The sequence below is a fragment of the Miscanthus floridulus genome, chromosome 9, assembly GCF_019320115.1.
Source record: "Miscanthus floridulus cultivar M001 chromosome 9, ASM1932011v1, whole genome shotgun sequence".
NCBI lineage: Eukaryota > Viridiplantae > Streptophyta > Magnoliopsida > Poales > Poaceae > Miscanthus > Miscanthus floridulus.
Genome location: NC_089588.1, coordinates 38,904,729 through 38,912,284, shown reverse-complemented (window position 1 = coordinate 38,912,284; position 7,556 = coordinate 38,904,729). Strand labels below are relative to the sequence as shown.

Here is a 7,556-nt window from a genome sequence, read left to right as displayed (position 1 = left end):
GTGCGGCCTCGCAGAGCGGCGGATGGGGGATTAAATAGAGGGGTGCCCGTGCGACGTGGCGCTGCGTTATTGGACCGAACGCACAGCGAAGCCGATATAAAAACCGGCAAATGGGTGTGATAAAGCTGGGGTTTTCTGGCCGGGTTTTGATGATGCTTTGCTTTTTCTGTTCATTCATTCCTGTGGAAAAGCTTGCATCTTTAGAGCAAGTTTAATAATCCCAGCCTGCATCCGGTTGTAAGAAGAACAAAATGGTGACTCCCAGCTAGCTCCCAGCCTGCATCCGGCTGCAAGACTATTTTTTCCTCTCGTACTCTGTGTTTCAGCCGGCGGCAAGGTAAGTGCCCGCTCAACCTTCTCTCTCCTAGCGTGGCAAGATTTTTGATGACATGGAGTTCATCTCGCTGGCTCACATACGTTATTATACCTGCTCTTATGCTACTCTATACTGCTCCTTCTATCTCAAAAATAGAGTCGCTATATGAGAATCATACTGATCAAACATTCTCAACTTTAACTAAGGGTCTGTTTGGTTTCTTTAGTCCACGGACTAAAGTTTAGTCCGGACCCTATTTAGGCCTTGTTTAGTTGGCGTTTTTTTTGGAAATGGTACTATAGCACTTTTGTTGTTATTTGACAATTAGTGTCCAATCATAATCTAATTAGGCTTAAAAAATTCGTCTCGTGAATTTCGTCTAAACTGTGTAATTAGTTTTCTTTTTTATTTATATTTAATGCTTCATGCATGCGTCCAAAGATTCGATGTGACAGGGAATCTTGAAAAATTTTGGGAACTAAACACTATCTTGGTTCCAGGGACTAAAGTCCATTAATGCAGTTGTATAAAGACAATATTACCCCTGTTGAGATGAAGATATTACAACTGCTGGCCACGGGTGGGATGAGGAGTAACGAGTGGCAGGATTGTCTACAGAACACTTTAGTCCAGTTTAGTCACCCCTTCATGGACTAGAGGACTAAACCCTTTAGTCCAAATTTTAGTCCATGTGTTTGGCATTTTAGTCCACATTTTAGTTTAGTCCATGGAACCAAACATGCTCTAAATTTATAGAAAATACGTGTAACATTTATGTCGGTGCAGAAAGTGACCAACACGTAAATATTTGTAGTTTTGACGTACGTTGTGATCGGATGTGGCCTAGCACTCAATGACACAGGGTTTATACTGGTTCAGACAGCGTGCCCTACGTCCAGTTTGAGTCGATCGGTGACTTTATTCCTGAGCCCAGGTGCTTGAAGTTTGATGTAGAGTTACAAACGGAAGAGAGTAAGATGGGGGGTGCAAGAGATCCGGTCGGACTCTGGACCAAAAGGGCGAGAGTGACGGGAGCTCCTACGTGCGCTAAGTATTCGAGCGTGTGCTCTGTGTAGCTTTAGAGTGTCTAAAGCCAGCAGAGGGAGAATCGATCGTTTGTTGTTCGAATTGTCCGAGAGTCGTCGAATCGTTTTCGAGTGTCCGCTTTGGGAGAGAGCGCATCCCCTTTTATAGATAAAGGGGATGGTCTTACAAGTGAGAGAGAGAGAGAGTATATATGCTACTAAGTCTTGTTGCCCACGCCGTCGGGTACAAGGTAATTATAGGCGGCCACAATATTGTTTACGTCAGACGCATGTGGGAGGTTTTAACGTATTCACCATGTATGGCAGATGATGGCGCCCACAACACTGTTGATGCCCAGAGACATGTGGGGGGTTTTACCGTGTTCACCTGGTATGGGAATTTATGGCGCCCACAACACTATAGGGCAAACGTCGGCGCCCACAACACTGCTTAGGTTCTGACATGCCTAGAAGGTTGCAGGGCACCCTTCCAACATGCCATGTCGGTACTGTCCTGCAGGTGTACAGGGTACGGTCCTCGGTATTACGGTTGACTTGAGCGTCCTGCCTTACTTGCTCTGCCCCTTTCCTAGGTCCTCATCGAGTGGGCGTCCCTGGTCGGTTGGTCCCAGTCGGCTCCGACTGCGCCAGTCGGAGAAGAGCTATAAGCAGAGGTTCGGTGCATCCCCGGTCGGAGACGCGGGTCGAAGTCGGAAGCGAGCCTCATTCCCCTCGGCCAGGCCTTCCGATCGGAGAAGCCGGATGGAGTCGGAAGCGAGGCCTTCTGGTTGGAGAGGCGGGCCGGAGTCGGAAGCTAGGCCTTCCGGTCGAAGAGGCGGACCGGAGTCGGAAGAGAGCGCTATTTCTATTTGGCCAGGCCTTCCGGTCGGAGAGACGGGCCGGGGTCGGAGGAGAGCGTATGTCCTTTCCTTGGCCAGGCCTTCCGGTTGGAGAAGCGGGTCGGAGTCAGAAGCGAGGCCTTCCGGTCAGAGAGGCGGGCCGGAGTCGGAAGCGAGAGTTGTTCCTCCTTGATCAGGTCTTCCGGTCAGAGATTGGATCGCCCTTCTGGCCTGTCGTTAGGTTTTTGGGTCGGCCCAGGAGTTACGCGTCGTTCGCAACGTCATCTGCTGGGCTGATTTTTTGCTGGGAAGCAGGTCCATGAGAGACTCCGGGTTTATAAATCCGACAATTTATATCTCCAAATAAGTTTATTATGAAAGTATATTCAACGATCTACCTGTTGATATTAATTATATACCATAAATATTAATATTTTATTAAATATATTTGGTCAAAGTTAAAAGTTACTGACTTTTTTGAAAACCTTTTTTTGGGTAAGAAAGAGGTGGACTCCTCGTAGAGGTGGAAAAAGAAAACAAAGGACGAAAAGTTTGCAACCTACGGATGTGACTGAAACATTTTTTTTACATGTTTGTGAATCTATCTAGAAGGATGCCTGGGCTGATCTTTTGGTGGTGCACAGCGTGTAGATGAGCACGAGGAGGAGGACGGAGCTGCAAAAAAAAACCTGTGATGTTTCCGTTTGGGAGCAAATGGACGACGCAGGCTGCGGATTAAAGGGTGACAGTGACACTAGCCTGTGTAGAACAAGTGGGCCTTTGGCTGCTCGTAAATCGTCCAACTGTTAACGGCGGCCGAAGGAGGCGGGGACTTTTGTGTTTTTTTAGCTGTGCCGCCGTGACCTCCTCCGGCTGCACAGTCGCCGCCCCCCGCGGCCCGCCCATGGCAAGGTCTCCGGAATCCGGATGTGATCGCACAGATTGATACTGCCCCTATTAAACGACCATTTTTCGCATTACAACTATCTTATCTTGCGGATTATCGCAGCCGGCGTTTAGACTTTTTCTCGGGCTTCTTCTGTGCCTGAGTATTTTCTGAGATTTGCTTATGATACCATACAAGGACATTTTTCGATGCCGGGCAATGCCGTCTGTCTGTGTGCGCTTATCTCTGCATTGAGATTTTTAAGACCGACTTGTGAATAATTAACATGGGCAGCAGCAGCCGCAAGAAATGGAACCGGTCCAGTCCATGAACCGGGCTTTCTCGATCCGGCCAGGAAATCGTGTACGAGGTGAGCTGGGAATTCAAGAGCGTCTTCGGCTGCCTGGTTTATAAGCCGCTCGTGCTGATTTGCACCACGCTGCAGCCTGGCGGCCGGTGTATTGCCGGAAGATACGGTTAGTTGGTCACGCGTTGGGGCAGGCACGAATTTGGGCTGGCGGGACGGCGGCGATTGATATCAGGCACGAATTCAGGCACGAATTCATATGATATCAGATATCACGTGTAGAGATGTCCTGGTTTGTAAGCATCGTACGTGACAACGTGCACGAAATCTTCTGAAATTTTTATCATAGGCTCCACATATGATATCACGACATCTCAACAAGTTTCATGATTTTCGGACTTCTTTTGCTTTTTATAGAATTTAAAAACACTTCGCACGCAAGTTCACGGTCATGTTTTGTGAACAAGATGTCCGAAATTTCGGGTCTGTTCCTAGATACGGCCTCACACTACACCTAGTAACATAACTATCATTTTTTGAATCATTAAATTCCATTATTCGTACCACATGCAGTTTAAATTTATATTTTTTGAAAAAATTCAAGTAAACGAAATAAAGTAACTAAATATATAAAAAAGATATAAAAAATCCCCAAATTCTAACTAGGAGTTCCTGGTGATTTAAAAGGACTGCACAAAAAATTTGGAGGCCAAAAACAAAAAAAAATATAAAAACTTTGCCGAGTGCCGAGGCATGGCACTCGGCAAAGGAGGTCTTTACCGAGTGCCAACAATAAGGCACTCGGCAAAGAAGGTTTTGATTTTTTTTAAAAAAATTCCTCTTTGCCGAGTGCATCCACAGGAGCACTCGGTAAAGAATTTTTTTGAAAAAATTAAATCTTTGCCGAGTACCGTGCCAGGAACACTCGGCAAAGTCTTTTTAAAAAAAAAATCTTTGCCAAGTGTCAGATCTAGGACACTCGACAAAGAATTAAAAAAAATTTAAAAAAATCTTTACCGAGTGCCGGATCGGAGGCACTCGGCAAAGGGGTGATTTAACCTGCCGGCCCAACTGGCCCGCACACACCGCACACATGCACTCCCTTCTCTGGCGTCGCAGCGAGGCTCGGCACACGGCGGCCCGGCGCAGCTCCGACGCGCAGCCCGCTAGGCCATGGCCGGCCCTGCTCGCGTTCGCCGCCAGCACTGAGCGACAGTGGCGCGCTCCTCCAGCGCGCTCCCTGCGGCGTCGACCTGCACCGCGTGACCGATAGAGACCTCCACCGCGTCGACCTCGCCGGCGGCCCTGTGGCGTGCCCTCACTGCGGCGTCGACCTCGCCGACGGCCCTGTGGCGCGCCCTCCCTCCGGTACCCTCAGCAGCCCTCTTCCCATGGCAGATCTGGGCGAGGGCTGGTCCACGACGAATCCATGGAGGGGGCGGCCAGTCCGGAGCTCCCCGTCGTGGCGTTGATGGCCACCTCCAAGCATGGTAGGGGGCGCTGTCCCTATGGACAGCCCGGGCGGCCTTCTGCCATGGTGGATGTAGGACCTGGGCAAGCCTCGTCCACGAGGAGGCACGGATTTGGTGATTCTCTCTTTTCTTTCTAGTGACAATTGATTCTAAATCTCTGGTTTCCTTTCTGACATATAGATCTCGCAAATATCGTAGGAAAGTTCATAATATAAAATCTCGTAAATATTATTAGCTCCCACAAGTTATGGTAAATTACTGAAGGCATTCGATCTCTAATTATCGTAAATAGTTTCTCGTAATTACTGAAGACATTCTCTAATTATCATAACCAACTGTACACGTTCTGGTAACTATATTATGGTACTCGTTCAACCTGGAGGCCACTCCCATCGGATTAGCACAGATTATTCTTTTAGAATATATTATATATGTGAGTACTATTACTTCACTGTATACGTATTTCGATTTTCCTTCTAGCATTGTCCCATGAATGCAGACAACAATGACAATTAGTTCATGGTGGTCTTGACATATGATTTGCTTAATCCATATAATGTGCGACGACTCGAGTGCATATTCGGGCAGACGAGCAGCTTCTGCTGGTCCAATTCGTGTTATAGATGATCCGTACCTTTTTTTTATCTTCCAAGTGATTTACTGATTCTTATTTTGAGTAGATCTTGATGAAAATTCCTCGGTGCCTGTGTGCGAGTCTCTGCACACCTGGGCTGCATGCATCTATGACCTATACCAATTTGCTAGCTGATCTTGCGATTTCTATTGCTGCTATTCGTCAATCTTGATTAAAAAATTGGTTTCTAGTTTTACCCTCAAGCACCCAACAGATTACTACCCTAACTATGTCAATTCATCAGCAATGCCTGCTGGTTAGGGCGTGATTTTCTTTTGCCGTGACTCGGCCAACAAGATGCAGATTGTTGACAAGCCTTGAACTGGTCAATTCATAATTTTATTCCTCGTAAATCTCATACCTGTTCCTGTTATAGCATCATATTATTTATGATTGTTCTTATTTTTTAGGATTTCAGGCAATGAGACTTCTCGACAGCAGCTGGTTACTTTACACAGCATCAAACAGACATGACCTATTGATCTCAGTCTGATCACTAGTCAGGCACTATGATGCAGGTGTTGGGGTAGTGCCAGACAGAGAATGTGCAAGAAAAGCAACTAAACGTAGATCGTGCAATCACTACTGGAAACAGGTTATTTGCTAATATACAAGTTTTGTTGGCTCTGCAGAAACTGTACAGTATAGATAAGATCGATTATTTGGGCTCTTACATTCTGAATATCGTGATACAATGTATTAGAGAATAGTTAATTTGCTTATGCTTCCAAAGAGTTATATACTCATATTTCATATTTTAGATTGAGTCAATTAGGAGGAGTTATAGACTTCTCAAAATGATTGTCTACACTTTGTCCGACTTCAAAAACAGTAATTTTGTACCTCAAGTTAGGCCCAGTGGATGGATGACATAAACATTGCCATGACTAAAAATTCTGAGCTGGTTGTCTATCATATGAAGTCTGTTTTAATATGATCTGTATGTGTTTATTTATTGCACGTCTGGTTGTCTATCCATCCAGTTAACAACAATTGGATGATTGGATCTGCACCAATTGTTTACATTTATCAAGTGTATTGTGGACATACAATTTGTTTGGTTAGTTGCCAAAGAGGAGATACATTCCAGTAGTCAATTTGTTTGTTTGTTTGGTTAATTTACCCAGCACCAGCTAAATAATCAATATTTCCCAGTAATCTTTGGGATTCAATGCTTAAAGTAGTTGATATAAATGTTTAGGAATAATGATACCGAAATTTATCTTTTAAAGAATGTTGCCAGGATTGTTATAGCTGGATTCATTTACGATGACAAAAAAATTATGGGCGTTCACAATCTGACTGGTAGGGTGCCGCGAAGCGTGCAAAAGTTTCTAGTATGTTTAGAGCAGCATGTTAGGTTTGTGGTTTTAAAAAATGCAGATCATAAGCTACTCCCAACAGTACGATTTATATGACATAAAAATGCATATAATTTTTTAAAAAAATTTAATTTTTTTTAAAAAAAAATTCAAACTTTGCCAAGTGCCGGCCAGAGGGCACTCGGCAAAGAAATTAAAAAAAAAATCTTTGCCGAGTGCCTGAAGGGTTGGCATTCGGCAAAGAAATTTTGTAAAAATAAAAATAAAAAATCTTTGCCGAGTGTCCGAAGGGTTGGCACTCGGCAAAGAAATTTTTTTTTAAAAAATAAAAAATCTTTGCCGAGTGTCTGAAGGGTTGGCACTCGGCAAAGAATTTTTTTTTAAAAAAATAAAAATCTTTGCCGAGTGCCTGTAGGATTGGCACTCAGCAAAGAATTTTTTTTAAAAAAAATAAAAAATCGTTGCCGAGTGCCTGCAGGGTTGGCACTCGGCAAAGTGACCGTCAACGGGACCGGCGCCGTGACGGTCGCTTTTCTTTGCCGAGTGTCCCGGGGCACTCGGCGATAAAAAACACTCGGCAAAGAGGTCTTTGCCGATCAATTTTTTGCCGTGTGTTCTTTGCCGAGTGTCGCACTCGGCAAAGGCTTTGCCGAGTGCAATTTGGCCTTTGCCGAGTGCCTCAGGCACTCGGCAAATAACCTGAATCCAGTTGTGACAAGGTCCTGGGCTGCATCTGCACAAAAGGGAAGTAAGAA

At 45.2% G+C, this 7,556-nt stretch overlaps 1 long non-coding RNA gene across 1 annotated transcript; it reads left to right on the top strand.

Annotated features, from left to right (window-relative positions):
* Positions 1-4,426: 4,426 nt before the first annotated feature.
* On the top strand, positions 4,427-6,373 carry LOC136481772 (uncharacterized). Its single transcript, XR_010764843.1, has 2 exons — positions 4,427-4,959; positions 5,890-6,373. It is a non-coding gene; the product is annotated as an uncharacterized lncRNA (long non-coding RNA).
* The last annotated feature ends 1,183 nt before the right edge of the window (positions 6,374-7,556 follow it).